Source organism: Cupressus sempervirens, chromosome 6 (assembly GCF_028749045.1).
Source record: "Cupressus sempervirens isolate cs-2001-9-10 chromosome 6, ASM2874904v1, whole genome shotgun sequence".
NCBI lineage: Eukaryota > Viridiplantae > Streptophyta > Pinopsida > Cupressales > Cupressaceae > Cupressus > Cupressus sempervirens.
This window is the reverse complement of record NC_143123.1, coordinates 326,330,712-326,349,715: the sequence shown is the minus strand read 5'-3', so window position 1 is coordinate 326,349,715 and position 19,004 is coordinate 326,330,712. Positions and strand designations below refer to the sequence as shown.

Here is a 19,004-nt window from a genome sequence, read left to right as displayed (position 1 = left end):
AACCAAGTATTCTCTGATCACGCTTCTACGAAGCTGCTTTTCTCTGCTCTCCAGGATGGATTCTGGTACTAAAATCAATTTTCCCTCATCGTCTAAAGGAGGTAATACTGCAAAAGGCACCACATTCTGACCCAACGCCTTCTTGAGGCGTGACACATGAAACACATTGTGCACTCTGCTGTCTGCGGGAAGCTCCAACTCATAAGCCACTTCACCAACTCGCCTGATAATCCTGAATGGTCCATAATAGTGTGGCTTAAGTTTCTCTGCCCCACTCTTCTTAAAAGTAGATTGCCTGTATGGCTGCAACATGAGGTAAACCATATCATCTACCTCAAAACTACGCTCAGTTCTCTTCTGGTCTGCATACTGCTTCTGCTGGTTCTGAGCTCTTGCAATATTGTCTTTGAGGGTAGCAACTATATCCTTACTCTCCTGTAATAATTCACCTGCACTGGGTACCCGGCTGTCGCTCAACAATAAATCCAAGAAATTAGGTGTTTCATAACCGTAAAGTGCCATGAAGGGTGTCATTTGTATAGTCATATAATATGTAGTATTGTAACAATACTCGCAGAGATATATCCATCTGACCCAAGCTCGCTGCTGAGCTGCCACATAATTCCTTAAATACCCTTCCACCCATTTGTTCACAATTTCTGTCTGACCATCGGTTTGTGGGTGATAGCTAGTGCTGGGTGTAAGCTCCGTGCCACATAACCGGATTACCTCCTACCAAAAGTGACTCATGAAACGGCTATCCCTATCACTCACAATGTTCTGAAGCAAGCCGTGCAATCTGAAAACCTCCCGAAAGAAAACCTCTGCCACCTGAGCTGCTGAATGTGTAGTGGTGATAGGAAAGAAATGAGCATATTTCGTTAATCTATCTACCACCACATAAATACAATCTCGTCCTTGTACCTTGGGCAAACCTGTGATAAAGTCCATGGAGATGCATTCCCACTTCCTGTCGAGAATCGGAAGTGGCTGTAGGAGCCCTGCCGGATAGCTGTGTTCTTGTTTGTTTTGTTGGCAAACAAGACACTCTCGAACATACTGCAAAACGTCAGCTTTCAGCCCTTTCCAAGTGAACCGCTCTCGAACTGACTTGTAAGTCTTGAAGTACCCGGGATGGCCTGCTGTCGGTGAGTCGTGAAGTGCTCTCATAATCAGTTGCTTAACCTTCGATCCTGGGACTAGGTAAATCCTGTTCTTGTAAATGATCAAATCATCCACAAGTGTGTATTTGTTATCAATCACTGTTCCCTCTACTATATCGGAGGCCCATGTATCCCTGGCATACTCTGCTATAATCAAGTGTCGCCAATCCTCTGATATCTGAACCATAAGAGTGAGGTGTGGCCTTCGAGATAGAGCATCTGCAACAACATTCTGAGTTCCCTTGACATATGAGATGTCAAAATCATATGCCTGCAACTTACTTACCCACTTTTGTTGGCGATCATTCAGGTCCTGCTGTCCCAAGAAATGCCTCAGACTGTTATGATCAGTTTTAATACAAAACTTGCTACCCACAAGATATTGTCTGAATTTGGCCAAAGCATGCATGATGGCCAACATCTCCTTATCATATATACTGAATGAACGCTCAGGGCCTCTGAGCTTCCTGCTCTCATAAGCTATGGGGTGCTTATTCTGCATAAGTACAACACCTACTCCCTCTCCAGATGCATCACATTGAAGCTCAAATGGCTTCGTGAAATCAGGTAATGCTAGAACTGGGCACGTAGTCATTATCTCCTTAAATCTCATAAAACAGTCCTGTGCCTTCTGAGTCCACACAAATTCCCCTTTTTTCAGTAAATCTGTCATGGGAGCTGCATGTCGTGAGTAGCCACTGACAAACCTGCGATAAAAACCACATAAACCAAGCAACCCCCTCAACTGTGTAAGGTTCTCTGGTGGAGGCCAATCAACAATAGCGCGAATCTTTTCAGGATCCATCCGCACTCCCTCTGCACTAATGATGTGTCCTAAATATAACAGCTCGGTCATCCCTAAGTCACATTTGGACTCCTTTGCATACAAGGACTCCTTCTGTAGAATGCTCAACACCATCTCCAAATGCTCTAGATGCTCCTGCCATGATCGGCTATAGATCAAAATGTCATCAAAAAACACCAGCACGAATTTCCTCAACTGATGGTGGAAAACTCTGTTCATAGTGGACTGGAAAGTGGCAGGTGCATTGGTCAGACCGAAAGGCATGACTACAAACTCAAAGTGCCCACAATGACATCTGAAAGCAGTTTTCTCAATATCCTGTTCACGGACTCTGATCTGGTGATATCCTGATCTCAAATCAATTTTCGTGAAATAACAGGCCCCATGCAATTCATCTATCAACTCATCAATGCGAGGAATAGGATACCTGTTCTTAATGATTCTCTTATTTAATGCCCTGTAATCAATACACATCCGAAGCGTTCCATCCTTCTTTTTTACCAAAACAACGGAAGATGCAAAAGGTGACTTACTAGGTCGGATGTGCCCCATAGCTAGCAACTCCTCAATGGTCCTTTTGATCTCATCCTTGAGTTGCTTTGGATGTCGATATGGTGTGATCATGATAGGTTTAGCACCTTCCTCCAGTTCAATAATATGCTCAATACCTCTGTCCGGTGGCCTGCCTGGTGGAATCTCACTGAATACCTTTTCGTACTTAATCCTCAACTTCTGAATATCAGGATGATATTCCACCTTATGTTGCTCCTCCTGTGTAGGTATCAAAGTACAAACTGCTGCCCACTCTATATCATTATGCCTAGTTAATCTTTCCAGCCGCCTAAATGAGATAGTCCTGATGTCTCCATTACGGATAGCCTTTAGCGCATGAATCCTACCATTTATTTCGAATTGTATCTCCATATCCTCTAATCTCAGGGTAACCACCTTCAATGAATGTAGCCACTGCATCCCAAGTACTATGTCCATGTCACCCATGTTGACCACATGATAATCCGCCTTAAACTCATAGTTGTTCAAGCGCAAAGGTAAGTCTCGTACCATCCTGTCACAACGAAGAGTGTATCCATCAGCTACCTTGACTCTTAGTCCCTCGAACTCCTCAGTAATGAGTCCACGCTTTTCTACGAATCGTGCATCAATGAAATTATGCGTGGCACCTGTGTCCAACAATGTAATAACCTTCTGTCCAGCCAAGACTCCCCGAAGTTTGAAAGATCCCTCTCTCTCGATACTAGACAGTCGTGCTTCCTGTAAATGTAGCTCTATTTCCTGCCTTTTCCCTGCACTGTCTATCTCCTGCTCTCCCTCTGCTTCATCAGGATCCTCATCATGATGTTCTGAACCATCTGAATCTGAGCCTTCGTAATAAGCCCACATTGCCCGGTTGGCCTTCCCTTTTGGCCTCATAGGACAGTCATGGCCGTACTCATACGGGCCTTTGCAATAGAAGCATAGCTTCTTCCTACGCAAGTCATTAAGTGTCTCCTTGTCCAGCCTCTTACTTTCTTCCTTAGGTAGCTGTGCCTCTCTATGAAAGGGTTTCCTGTCCTTATCTTTTCCTGAAGGGAAACTCTTTGCCTGAAATTTATTTTTAGAAGCTGAAGAGGAATCCATGTCACGAGCTTTCTTAATGGCTTCCTGCAAAGTGGGAGGGTTGAGAGCTTTAATCCACCCTCTCAACGGATCAACTAACCCATCCATAAATAAAACCAATAGCCTTCGTTCAGATACATCTGTTACTAACACTGCAAGTTTTTGAAACTCTGAAATGTATGTTTCCAATGAGCCCCACTGTTTAAGCCGGGCTAATTCCTTGAAATGGAGTTCTGGATCTTTCTTATCAAAACGTTCAATCAGTCTCTCCGTAAACTCCACATATGAGGTAATGTGTGCATGACCCATAGTGATCATACCATGATGCCACCATTCGTGTGCTAACCCATCCAAGTGAATTGCTGCATACTTAATAGCTTCTTCCTCAGACATAGGATTCAATTGAAAGTATGTGTCAAGCTTTTGAATCCAAGCTCTTGCTGTAGACTTCCCCGAGCCATCATAATATGGTAACTGTAGTTTTCCTACTTTCTTTCGTAGCTCATAGTTCTGAGTCCTGTCTTGTCCACGGGGCATATGCTTCATCCGCACATCCATATACTCTCTAAAGGTGATTGCAGCTGTAAAATCTGGTCCTCCTGCTTCCCAATCTCTCCTCAGCTGATCCTGTATGTCAGTGATCTGGGGTTCTGGTACCGGCTGCTCTGGAGCTCTAGGAAGGAACGTAGGAAACATAGGCCTCGAACTTACTGTCCGAGCTTGCTGGGGGGCATGACCGAAATTGTTCCCAATTTGTTCGCCTCCATTATGTCTCTCATCCTGATTATTCCCATTCTGATTGTTTCCTCCACCTATGTTAGCGTTCAACCCCATTTGTCGAGCCATCATCTGCATCATAAGCTCCATTCTCTGATTCTGTTCTTGTGCTCTTTGTTCGGCTAATCGCTGTCCCTGTGCCAGGGTGTCTAATAACTGTAAAAATCTTTCCTCTTGCAGATCTGGACCGGCATTCCCGCCTCTATCCATATTGTAGTCGTAGTCTTGATCAAAAAATACCTCCCCTGTGTCTGTATGACTGGATTCTATGTCCACCTGGATAGATGAGCTAGACTGTTCGCTCTGCAGGTCAGAAATCCTATCTTGTCTTGCTTTGGTATTGCGGAAATTATAAGGCCTTTGTCGCATGCTCTGATTTTAGTGTTTTGACATTTCGTCAAACACTTTCCCTCCTATCCAGCTGTTCCAAATTCCCTATAAGACCTCCACAGGATGGCAGGACTTATAGCTCTGATACCACTGTAATGACCCTCTCTATAAAGGTCACTGAAACCCTCAAACTGAACTTAGGAATTTTGTCAAACACTTGGCGTGTAACAGTAACAATATTTAGAATATGGTAATTTTCAGATTTGATACTTTCAGAATATAATCACAAAATTACAATATATATAAAGCCATTGAACTATATTTCAATTACAATGCCATAAATTCTGAAATTATTTTATTACCAATTCTGGTCTGATTATTACAATGACTGTATGACAGCAAATTTACCCAAAAATTGACATATATTTCAGAATGCAAGAACCTGGTTTGAAGAACTATGGAAGAACACCATGTTTTGCTGCAGATCGTTGATGAAGACCTCCAACCGCTCCCCCAAACTATCCTCAATTTGCTGCTGCTGCCCAAACTAGCAGGGCCGTACCAGGCCGTACCTGTACGGCTGCTGAAATAAAATAATATTAGGGTTTTGGAACCCCCAAATGCAAGGAAAATGGGCGCCTAGGGTTAGGTAGTAACCCTGTAAAACCATAAAAAATAACTCCAAGGGGTTGAGGAGATATGAGCAATTATGTGGTTCCGAACCCTGCTTTGCCAATTCTGAAAATGCACTTATTCTGTCTTCAAACTCTTGTCAAATGCTTCTCCAATGATAGGGCAGATCTGAAATCCTTATTCCAACCAAAAACAAACCCTAACAACGAATTCTCAATAAGCTCCAATGAGATGGCTGAATACCAACTCCAATTATGCAACAATTCAGGTGATATTTCACACCCTCAAAGTCGCCAATCCAAGGGAGTGATTCGTTCCCAAAGATCGAATAATTTGCAGATCCAAAGTCCACAAATGTCTTCACAATGAAGAAGTAGAAGAGTTCTCCAATCCAAGCATGTACAAATGAGAGGCCCAGCCCTCTATTTATTCACTTTTCTAAGAAGTTGCTAGAACTTCTAGAAACATCCTTTATAATTTCTCATTATAATGCACTTTTTATAATAAAGTAATTTTATAAAATAAAAAGTGCAACTCAAATTAAAATTATAACATGTGGGCCCCAATATCACATAATGATAAAATATAACCTCTTAACACTTCTTCAAGAGCAAGATATGACTATCTGATCCGCAGAATTGACTCTCTTTCCACACCATTTGCCTACGAGAGTCTGGAATAGGCAAATCCATGATCAATGCCATGTCGAACTAAAGAGGGGACATTACAAAGGCATCTTTGCAACATCAAGACCTAAAAGAGATATGCCCTTCTCTAGGGCTGGATTATATATTTCATTTGTTGCATAAATATAAAAAAGAAAATCTTCCAAAGAAAGATAAATGCTAAACAACTTAATGTCTTCGTTTTTATGCCATATTGTTTTGTGAGCATTGGCCATTTTCCAATGTTTCCAGATTACTTTAGGAATTTCTTGGCATTCGATGATGTTTCGGAGTTCACTTCACTATCTATTTGGTGGCAATGCTCTCTCTAGCAATTTGGGCTTCCTGGGTTTGTTCTCAATCCCTGCCAAACACTTCTGTTAATAGAAAGTGTTCATCTATGCACTAATCATTTTAAGTTTTTCTGTCACCTTGCTCTTTGGACAAAACTGTTACTTAAAGCCAAATGCTCCTTTTGGAACTTGGCATCATTCTTCAAAATCAATTATGTCTCAGCACGTTCAATTCAATTTCTGATGCCTTGACGAGGATTTGCATGATACAGTTGGAATTATTTAAATATTTGCATTAAAGTTACAAAGTAACATTTTAACATTCACTTTAGTGTCTTGAAGTTAATATTATAAAGCGATGTTATGTACATAAAAAATGTATGGCTAGTAGAGATAAGGGGTTTCCTTTGGACATTACAAGTTATTAATATTGCAAAGAGATCTTACTGTGTCAAAAATTACTTTTATGAAAATCATTTAAAAGAAAAAGCTTTTTTCTAAAAACATAGTGAAAAGTAACGAAAATTAAAAAGAAAACATTTCCAAAAAAAGAAGTTTTCAAAAAAGCAGCCAAAAACAAAATGTTTATCCTAAAACAGTTCTCAAAAAGTTATGAAAGTAGGATTTGGGCTCTCATTTGGATTATTCAGAGCTTGCACACATAACGAGATGTCAGAATGAATAGAAAAGATCTTCCACGTGTTGTTGAGCACGAAAACTCTCTTTAATCTTGTCGGTTTCAATGGAGAAAGCTTCTCCTTAGCTGGTTTGGCTGTGTTTAAACCCCAGGAAACATCATTGCTTTCATCATTGCGGATCAGAGTTTCTAAAAGAATGCAAATATTCAAGGTATTTTCCTTGAAACTTTGTGGGTTTTCTTTTTGAATTTTTTTTTTTGTAGAGATTTTGCAGTGTTTTTATAAGTGTTTCAACTATAGTGTGTTCTTATGTTTGGCCATGCAACTAATGGTTTTAGGTGATGTCCTAGTTGTTGAACTATACTTTTTAATGTTGAAGAAAGAGACTGAATATGTTTTCATATTTGGGTTATTTCTTTTATTTCTTGCGTGATTGGATTGGAGCATTTAAATGGAGGTTTTTCTGTTATTATTTTACTGGACCGGTTTTCTGATGGGCTTTTTGGGATAAAGGGGTTTAAATGGATTTTGAAGGTGTTGTACAGTTGGAACCAGCACCCAGAAATCTGAATGTTGTTCTTTGGATTGCTTTGGTGAGTGTTCATCTCTCAAGGAGTGCAAATGGTGTTGAATGAAGCTAGAACTGTGAATGAATCTTTCTACAATAGTTTGGTTCTCATAGGAGGAATAAGGAGTAATCTTTGGAGTCAATCGTGGATGCCTTATCCAACAAGTTGTGAACAAAGACTTGTAGCTTGTTCTATTTGATGTTTCAGACTTCTAATGTACATTTATATCTCTTTTTTCGTGATATTTTCATTATGAGTGTAAAACATGGTCTATTCAGTGCATTGTTATATGGCTTTGAATTTTTATCACAATTAGTGCAACAGAAAATGAATCTATGCTGATTTTGACATCAGTTTAATAACATGCAGCAGGTTCTCATTAATAAAATTTATGTTATCATTTCCTTATTGCAAACAAAAGAAAAATCTAAGGGATACTGTCTTTACAACCACCCTCAAAAGGAAAAAAGAGTAGGATTGTCATGTCAAATTCACAGAGAAATCAATATTAAATTGAAGCACTATCAAACACTTTCATTGATATAATATTCAACAAGAACTAAGTATGTAAACCTGTAGGGGTCTGCTCAGGTAGTACATAGTACAATACAGAGTCAAACATAGATGATATAAGTTTCAAAAAACAGAGCATAAATATAGAGCAGTCTTATGAGTCACAAAAACAGCAGTAGCATGGTAGTTGCATTTGTGTTAGTGACAGTGTCATGATAGTCTTTCCCCAATGTATGGGTAGGTTTCCCATGTCAGATAGAAGAGAAGAGTAAACATATTTATAATAGGGAGTCCAGGGTTTATAATAACCTACGGAAAATATCTCCGTCAATTCTCTTATGAGAATTATGGAAAGAAAGAAACAGAAGGATGTTCTACAGCGAAAAGATGGATCAGTCATCCTTCCTTAATAAGGTGGATGCTAGTATCATAGAGGTAGCTAACAATAATTTCTGGAATATATATAAGGAAGAAGGGACTTGTACTGAATGGGATGCAAAGATGTGCAAGAACTCGTTCAACTTAATCAATCCACCAATGACTTATCCAAAATTAAACCAACTAGTAAGGGCAGAATGCAAATGGGAACCTCCCCCAATAGGATGCGCAAACTTAAATTTTGATAAATTACCAATTTTTTTGCTACCAGTTTAAGCAATTTTTACATTATCAATTTTTTTGCCAATAAGTGCCATGTAACCATCGGTTTTTAGCTAGTTTTCTTTTTGGCCCTTGGCCATAGGCCCACAAGTTGTCGAGTACAAGTTTTTCAACTATGGTTCAATCTTTTCCCCCTAAGCTTTCCATAAGCCCATTGAGGTTCCCATATTCATTAATCCTTCCATGGATTCAATACTATTTCATCCTGTAGTCTACAAAAGAATCGGATTAAATACAGTTTTATCTTGTAGTCTATACAAAGAAAAGGATTGTTGCTTAATCTTGTAGTCTACAAAACAAATTGTATGTGTCTTGTAGTCTACAAAAACAAATGTATGTGTTGAAAGAGAGTGCTTTATGAATATTAGGATAATGTTACTTCTCTAGGACCTAGGCATTCCAAAACAACACTTGAAACACTAAAAAATGTATATTATACATGAGCATTATCAAAATCACCAACCTTGCCACTCAAGGCTCATATTTGTCATCTAGATTCTCAAATTTAGGTTCATTTGCTACTAAACCATGTCTTTAACATGCTTTTGAGTTATATATCGTATTTGTAAAAACTTTGCTCTTCATCCTTGGTACTATCTCGTCTTACCTTTGTCACTAGACTACAATGCAGGCAACTATTTTTGTGATCTTCACCACATAAAGTTTGTTCTTTAATGTTGAGGCACCTATCCTTACTAATGCTACTTGGAAACCATGCGAACAAGATAGGTGAGGATTTTCAGTTCATTTTCCCCTTAACAGATACCTATGACTCAAGCTCACCATAACACCATCCTTGTCCCCTAAACTCTTGTTCTCCTTTCAAGTGCCTATTTTGGTTAATTATGTCACTTTACTAACTCCAGGGCACCTTTTTTGGTGCAAGTTTGTCAACTACTAGAACTTGAATGCTTTAGGCATGCCTATAAGTTTTTAATGCCACTAAACAAATTGTTTAAAAATCTTGTTAGGCAACTTTTTCACACACTATTGTCACCTAAGAGGCCTATCAGACACCTACACTTGTCATTGCAGTCACTTACAACAACTAGCCTAATGTCTCTAACAAGACATAATAAAAACACACTACCTCAGCAATTGATATTTATACTAAGTTGCACGGGTACCTCCCCCCCCCCCCCCCCCCTCCGGACCAAGGTAAGTCCGAACCGGTTTGAAGTTCGGTCCGGTTCAAACTTCGTTTTACTGGTTTGATCTGGTTTGAACTGGGTTTGAACCTGGGTGAAACACGTCAAAATTTTCAATCCAAGTTCGAACCCACAGAGACGGACGGCTGGAAGGTGTTTACTTACCATTTTTTTAATAATATTTTGGTGTTCGTAAAACCTAAAAGGTGTTATTAATTGGTTTTGTGCCCTCTCATTGTCATTTTATGTTTCTAAAGAGATTATTTTGTCTTAAGGGAGAGCACATAAGTTTTTGAGCAAGCATCTGGTTGTGCAAGGAGGAGTTTGAGGATTGATTTGTTAGTGTTCTTCAAGTATTTGCGCATCATTCATACACATTTGCAAGCTTGCAATGGCTGGAAAAGATCAGATCTTATTCCATTTGCTATTGTTTTTGTTCTAGTTTTTAACTTTTTTCATTTTTCCATTTCTCTTTCAATCTTCATATGTTCTTTTGAATATTTTGATTCCTTTCCATTATTCCAAACTTTGTCATTTTTTTGCATATAAATTATGAAAATGCATATAATTTTTTGCCATAGAGATAGGAATGTCATCTACCTCTTCATCAATAGGCAACACTGAACAAAGAATGGAACCCAACTTTGATTCTCCTCTATGGAAGTATGTAGACATTTTAAAACCCCTTCCAGGAGGTGGTGCATTCTGTTGGAGATGTTGGGGATGTGGTGTAGAAGAAATAACTCTTATTATTGTGTGGTATGTCATTTATGTGGTTACACAGGAAGAGGAGTCAAGAAATGCACTGGCAAAAAGGTGCCCCTATACCAAATCAAATTGTGTTAAAATATATTGAAGAGCATGAGGCAGCAGAAGAGAGAGAAGGATGCAGGGTAGCAGAACACAGTACCAATGCCAATAAAAGTAAAAGAGCAAAGGGAATGTAGCCCCCAACCCACCCCCCCCCCCCCCCCCCCCCCTTCCCCGCAACCCCCCAAAAAGTTTTAGTACAAGACCATCCCATCTTTAGTACCGCAGCGGACACTGACATTGAATCTGTCCCCATTGTACACAAAAGAACGAGGCCACTAGAAAATGCTTTTCAAAATAAGGGTCGGGAAATTGCTAACATTAAGGTGGGAAGGTGCCTGTATGTGAAAGGGTTGTCCTTTAATGTTGTTGACTCTTCATTTTGAAAGGACATGTTGAAGGGGCGCCAATGAAGCTCTAAAAGGGTATTATGGCCCCAGGTATGAGAAAGTGCACACCACCTTGTTGGATGACTGAGGTCCAACAGATTGAAAATCAATTAAGCCCATAAGGGACTCATGGGTTGAGACAGGGGTCAAAATTGTTTCAAATGGCTAGAAGGATTCCAAGAATCGTCCCTTGATCAATGTCCTCGTGGTGTCCCCTAAAGGGACAATGTTTCTGAAAGTGGTGGATTGTGAGAGCAAAGTAAAAGATGGGCCATTTATTGTTGATATCCTAATTGGGGTCATTGAACAAGTGGGGGCAAAAAACGTTGTCCAAGTCATAACAGACAATGCAAAGAATTGTAGAGCAGCACGTTTGTTGGTTGAATCATGATATCAACTTATCCTTTGGACACCTTGTGCAATCCATTCACTCAATCTTATGCTACAAAAGATTGGGAACCAAATTTAGTGGATCAAATCAATGTATGAAGAGGCTAAGGACATACAAATGTTTGTCACAAACCACCACATGACTTAATTTCTTTTTAGGAACTACTCAAAATTGGAGTTATTGAAGGTAAATGAACTTGAACTCTAATTTAATTTTTAATATTTGACAATTTCTGATTTTTCATATTTTACTTGTGCAATGTGTATATTTTTCTCTAAAATATGTATCTAATAGCTCTTGGTTTTTGCTCTAATATATGTCAAAGGTTGTTGAGACCCGTTTTGCATCACATATAATCATCTTAAGACAACTTGTGCAAGTGAAAGATGCACTTCAAGGTATGGTAATCAGCCACAATTGGGGTGTATGGAAGCAAAAGAACACTGAAACAACAAACAAAATAAAAGATAGGCTATTGGTTGAATCGTGGTGGGAAAGTGTGGAATATCTCCTTAGGATCACCGAGCCCATTATGAGCATGCATAGGTACACTGACATGGATAGGCCTTGCCTTAGAGAGATCTATGATGGCATAGACTCAATGATTTAGAAGATCAAGCAAGTTATAAATGAGAAGGAGCAAGATCCGCAAGAGACCTTTTTCAAACACGTGCCAAAAATTATTAATGAAAGATGGAACAAAATGACCACTCCATTACATTTGCTTGCCTATGCCTTGACCTCCAAATACTATAGTTCACAATATTGTGACCTACTAGGAAGGTTGCCACCATATAGAGATATGCAAACGCCTAATGGGTACTAGGCAGCATTTAAAAGAATATTTCCTGATGATGATATGAGAGATGTAATCATGGATGAGTTCATATAGTTTGTCAATGCTAGAGGTCTAAGTAATAATGCTCTTTGTCATCGGTTCAAGAAGGATGCTTATGGTTGGTGGTACCTCCATGGCCAAAAATTCCAAACATTGCAGCCCCTTGCAATCAAAACTATATCACAAGTAAGTTTTAGTTTAAAAAAATTAGCTCACTTTATCTTCAAAAGAATCATGACTAGAAAGTGATTTTAAATTTTTTATAAGATTGAATTAATTTTCTTTTAACTGCTTACCCTATGTTATCTTTATAGGTTGCCAGTTCTTCTGCATCAGAGAGAAAATGGAGCACCTATTCTTTCATCCACTCGATGAAGCGCAATAGTTTGCAATCAAAAAAAAAGAGACCTTGGTATTTGTGCATAACAACTTGCACCTTCTTTCACACAAGAGTCAAGAATACAAAGAAGGGGAGACAAAGAAGAAGAATGTAGGTGCAGAGATTGCGGACTTGGATGCTTCCACTGCTCGGCTTACAGTTGATGATTTTAATGACTTTGATGTCAATACCATTGTTAATTCTGTTGCTGATCCCATTGACCTTAACGCAAGTAATACTGGAGAAGAAGAAGATGAAGAAGAAGATGAATATGAAGAAGATGAAGATTGAAGAACTTAGAACTAAGAACTTAGAATATTAATAGATTTTCATTCCATTAGTTAAATAATGAACGTGAAACAAATACAATGATACTTGAACTTGAAATTTTAAATGTTCTGAATCTTTGATGTTGAAGTTGATTGAACTATGTTACTATATGATGGTATGATCACTATGATTACAAGTTTAATTGTTTATGGTGTTTTAAAGTTTTTGTTGTTTAAATGTGTTTATGCTACTATGCTTGCATTCTAGTTTTAATTCATGCTTCATAAAAATGTATATATGTATATATATATTAAAATTCTACATGTTTTTTTACTAACGAATCCAAACCCCTTTCCAAAATTTTGTCGAACTTGCGAATTGGTTCTCGAACTTTGAACTTGAAACCGAACCTGAACCAGCAACCTAGCATTTATATTGCTCAACATCATTTCCACATATGCCGACAATGTGGTATTTAAATCTATAGATGCCACTGTTGTCGGTAAATTTGTGTAGCTGGTAGGGTGTGTGTAAGGATGTATGTCGTCGGTATATGCCCCTTCGAGAAAGTACTTGTTATGTAGCCGATGGGTCCCTTCGAGAAGGTTATTATTATGTAGCCCACGGGTCCCTTCGGGAAGGTTCTTGTTATGTAGCCGATGGACCCCTTCGAGAGGGTTTTTTGGAAAGTATATATTCACCCTTCGGGATCATTGTAATTATCATCATAAGCATAATGTAATGTCTTTGGCATATGCGAATAATATAAGGAGTTTTGCTGTTCTTATCTGTTGTCTGTATGCATTAATTCATTTACCCCAGTATGGTAAATAGCCACCATGATTGGTTTCTTTACAAAACATACATTTGTTTGATTTTTTTGTCTACTAGGAAACTCTTCAATATATTTTGAAGCCTCATTCTTTTTAGGCATTGTATAATTAATATTTTGAAAATGTAAGAGGCTGCTACAATGAGACAAATTTATGAACAAATTATCATTTGTGTGTTCTATTTTATAAAGTTATAAAGTAATAGAAATAAATTATAATCTCTACATTTATGCATTGTGGATTTTTCTTGAAAGTTTTCAAATCTCAAAGGAAGAATTTAGAAAAATTAGAAAACCCTACATTCTTTTAGAAACCTTTGTAAATGCATATTTACACTTTTTTGCTAAAAACACCTAGGGTTTTATATTATTCTACTTCTCTTATTGAAGTGTGCAATTTATATTTTAATATAAAACATTCAAGATTTGGAAAATTAATTTAATTTCCCCTTCTCCGTGCTAGGCCTTACTAGCGTCTTCTTGTTCTATCTTTCCATCCAGATAGGCTAATGACATTGGTCTTGAAGATGCCAGCCAGTCACAGGAATTTATTTGGTTTCGTTGGGAAAATATTTAAGTGGAGGAGCTTTTCTATAGTTAAGTCACTTTATTTTATAAAGTTACTTTATGACTTAAAGTCATTTTATAAAAAAAGTAACTTAAGTGACTAGAAGACGAAAATGGCTTTTATCACACATTACCTATTTGTACTTCCCCTCATATCGAGGTTATAAAAGCAATAAGCTTCCTTGGGATTGACACCATGAAAATATATCAACAAAATGAAGATGAATTTGGTTGCTTAAATGTGACCAGTTTTCTTAAGGACAAAACCCCTTAAGAAGGTTTGGGAGACTGGATGTAGCCCCAGTATCTCTTCTAAAGATTACCCAGGTCTAGTTATGAATTGGCAGAATAACTCAGTGATTCAGACGAGCTTTCTTTCAAAAGTGTTTTGGTTAAACAATGAAGCCACTTGTAAGTTCGTTGATATTTGTTGCATTAATCATTAGTTAATCTCCTATGCGTCTGTGATTATGGAAACATATGGCACCAGTAATGATAGATAATAACACCCATAGTTTTAAAAAACAGCAAAAAACCGCCTTGTGATATTTTGCGAAAGAAATGGCCATGCAATATAAATGCAGCAAAAATTGCCATCGAAATAATGCAATAAATCGCCATGATTTTACCTGAATAAAGCGCATTAGAATCCAAAAAGCATTGAAAAGTCATTGCCCGCATTTTAGGTTCAATTTTAATTTTTAAAAAGCTCGATGCTAGGTGTTTTATTAGACGACAGGTTTAGTATTCAGCGGCTCCCTCCATTCGACAGCTCCCTCATTCAATTCAATCTGCATTTGTTTGCAACTCAATTTTGTTTGCATTCGTTTTTGTCTACATTTATTTGCAACTTCACATTCAAATTTGTCTTTGTTCAATTTGGTTTGCACCGACATTGCAGATTTGGCAACTTTTTTACTTCCGTTATTGTATGTTACTTTGTAAATATTTTTATAAATTATAATGTATTTTATTAATAAATTTTGTTTAAAACTGAATTTATTTTGTAAAATATACTCGTTTGGTAAAAATTTAAAAACTAAATAGTATTCTATTTCATTTTTTATAACCATATAATAGTATTTACTGTATTTTTTTTAACAGATTACAAAAATATTTATAATATTTATAATTATTATATTTTAATAGATTTATAATAGTATTTTTATAGGTTTATAATAGGTTTTAATACATTTCAATAGATTCATAATTTAGCATGTGTATGTGTGCAGTTTCAAGAATATTTTAATAAGTTGTATATTTTCTTGCCAAATTTTTCGTCGAGTTTTTGCCGATTTTGAAATTTTCAATTTTTTTTTGTTAGCCGAGAGATTGTCAAAACCAAATTTTTCAACTATGCACCAATCTAACGCACAAAACCCTACCCATGGAGCTTTGATCAGTATCGACAGGGGGGTTGTAGTGGTGTGTAGGCATTATCGTACGCAATACAGTAGACGTGCAAAGTGGGGGCAAGTCAATAACAGTTGGGAGGCAGTAACATCTAGTCCCTCCAGGTATGTCACTACTAATAGGTGGCACAGCAGAGTAGTTCCAACAACCCGATCACTAAGGAAACTAAAGCAAGGAACGACATCGGGTTTGCATAGTGCCAAGTTGGAGTTCACAATAAGCATCCCAGTCGGGTAGGAGTCTGTCGTAGGGAACTAGGAAGATCGCAGGGCTAGACGTCAACCCCATGGGTATTAAGGAGGTCACTGGCTACACACACCAACTCGCAAGTCGGTTCCAGCAGTAGACACGAGGTAGTAGTGGTATCGAAGTGGTTGTTCAAAAGTCATAATCACTAAAACACAGGCCGACTAGAGATGCATAGACAGTCGCTCATCCATGGCTTCATCCAGGTTCCATTATTGTTTTATGTTTATACTTTGTTCACATAGTTAATATACTTTATGTTCAGTTCCTAAGTGTGAGTGTATGACTTCACCAAGTAGTTATTCCAGCAAATCAGATAGTAAATGAATCGAGTATTTTGGTATGTTGCATTTTTGGAGAATAATGTGATCTCAGAATTGTTTTCTTCACAAGCATTCAATTTATATTGAAGTTGTTTGATCATATTACTATTTCATCGGGGATCAAATTCTTACAAAGAATTAACAAAAAAACAAAAAAATCCATAAACATACAAAAAAATCAACAAAAATCTACAAACTTTAATGCTTATTTCTTTCAAATGAGTTGAAAAGTCTCGAAATAGTTGGTATTAACTCTTTGATGCTCTCAATGTAAACCTATAGCCTCCCCTATGTAGTTTATGGACTCCTTGATCCTCTTTTTCCCTACTGGTACAAACTTATGGCCTCTTGTTTTTCTTCCTCTCACTTTTCCTCTCTTCTTCGCATAGCTAGCAAATAGATCACCTTTTAGGGAAATTTTTTAAATTTTTTTGTTTCTGGAAGGCGGATGCCTACTGCCGCAACCGGGTCATAGGCCATAGACCTGGTAGGTCATGACTAGTGACTCGTTGGGTTGAGCAGTTGAGTCAACAAAAGTGAGTAAGGCATGCTCGGCCCACCAACAAAGACTACTTGCATGACTCACGACGAGCCTAGTGGCCCTAATTTGAATTAATTATTGATCTTGCATGAACCATAAGGATTCAATCAAGTTCACTAAGGAAGGGAATCATCAAAAAATGTTTCAATTATTGTCAATAAATGGAAAGAGACCCCACACACACATGCAATCCCTTGCATTATTGCTTGTTATGCCTCTGCAAGGACATCATGCAGTTTATTTCATCACTGGATGACGTGTGAGATTTATTCTTGTTGATTCCTTGTGAAGCATTCAACTTTCATCCTGATACCCAAACTAATTTTGTAAAATCTAAGAAAATGAAAAGCAACGAGAGATTAGAATGAGGCATGAGACTTGCGTGTCTCATGATTGTACTTTGACTTTATCTAAAATAAATTAAAAATACTTTTGATATTTTCAGAGTTTGATTCAAAACATCCAAATGACCTTGAAATATTAACTTTGGCATTAAAATTGATGTGAATCCTTTAAACACTATTTTCAAATCAACCCTTTCATTGCAGCTTTCATAATTAGGTCAGTTTATTTAGTTGGTTATTATTGCCAAAAGAAACGTGCAACCAGTCAATACATTCATTGACAAGAAAGTTTTATTTGGAAGGGTATCCGTGGGAAATTCCTAGAGAAGCTTGGTAAGAAAAAACTTGGCTTGCAACTTTATTATGGGAATATATTGGCATTGGACATTGCAAGAATATACGAGAGTAGTAGCAACTTACGAGACTAATGTAATTAATCCAGTCCCTCTTTTATCACAAGAGACACAGCCGTGTATTATTTTGCTTCATCCCAATAGAGACAAGGAATGTCTCAGGTAAAGACACATTAGCTAAATTTATATTTAGAAATTATTTCTTTTACTTTAAATTTATTGATATTTAGTTATGCTAAGGAATCTCCTTTGGAGTTAAGATATTAGATCTCTTAACCTAAGTTACCAATGTTGGTTCTAATGTTGATGCGCATGTGGGGTGCTAATGCATGGATTTTTTTTGGGGGGGATTTTGGATGCATTTGGGTTCATCCATATATATATATATATATATACACACACACACACACTATAATTTATGTATGCAAAGAAATGCAAGATTATGCAAAATGAAAAATAAGCCATTCCATAGCAATTAGCATATTCAAATTGAAATAACAGTAATGTATAATTAGTAAATTACTCGAGTTTAAGATTCCAATGCACTTCAAATTACAAAATCAAAACATAGTTCATGATTCAATGTTGATCAATCAAGAGTCAAGGCTCAAGATTCACAATGAATGGCCTATATTAGGGTTGTTTTAGGGTTCTAGAGCAAAAAGGAGACAAAATATAAGTAAAAAAACCATTTTAACACATGTTTTATTCTGTCACTTAAGTGACTTGGCGCCTAAAAATTTCGGATGCTCTATGGATTCACTTGGATGCTTGATGGATGCTTTCCCAAGCATCCCACAAGCACCCACAAGAAGAAGCCACACTTCTTACCCACCTCCGTGACACTTCCAAAAACATCCGCGCATCTGCACTTGCATCCTGGCCAAACTAGACTCTTAACTACTATAACATGACCTAACTCTCCAATTTCTAAGGAGAATGGAACTTGGGTTCATGACTAATACAATTAATCCAAGCATAAAGCAATCAATGTGAACTTGGTCAGCATTTAGAAAACCATCAAAGCCATCAATAGAAATAAGGCAAGAAATATCATTAAAATGGATCATCTTATCAATATGAAAAGGATGTTGGACGAAAGCATGTAAATTTAGGATATGACATAGATGACATGTGGTCGGTCATTGGTAAAATTAATGGAAGTTCAGAAAGTCATCACATATGTAGTCAAAGCTAGAAGTAATAATGTTTTAAGGACCAAAGATATTTTGAATATGTGCCTCGATTGAATGCAAATCATCAGTAAGTTGTTCACTCTAACAAAGGGTTGATTCTAAAATGTATGAAGCAAAATATATATGAAAACTACCAATTAAAAAGAAAACAAGAGCTATTGTAATAGAAATTTAGCTATTTTGAATGAAGAGCTATTTCAAACTTAAAATTTTAAAATTTGAATAGTAGAATGAAAAATATAAATGCAGTTGCAACAAGTAGAAAAGAAGTGCTGGGAAGGGAAACTCTATTTTAGTAAGC

At 37.3% G+C, this 19,004-nt stretch overlaps 1 protein-coding gene across 1 annotated transcript in view; it reads right to left on the bottom strand.

The window, feature by feature from the left end:
• Positions 1 to 19,004, bottom strand: part of LOC149552483 (uncharacterized) — a 395,852-nt gene that overhangs the window by 119,125 nt on the left and 257,723 nt on the right. The gene's annotated exons all lie outside the window — the stretch shown is intronic.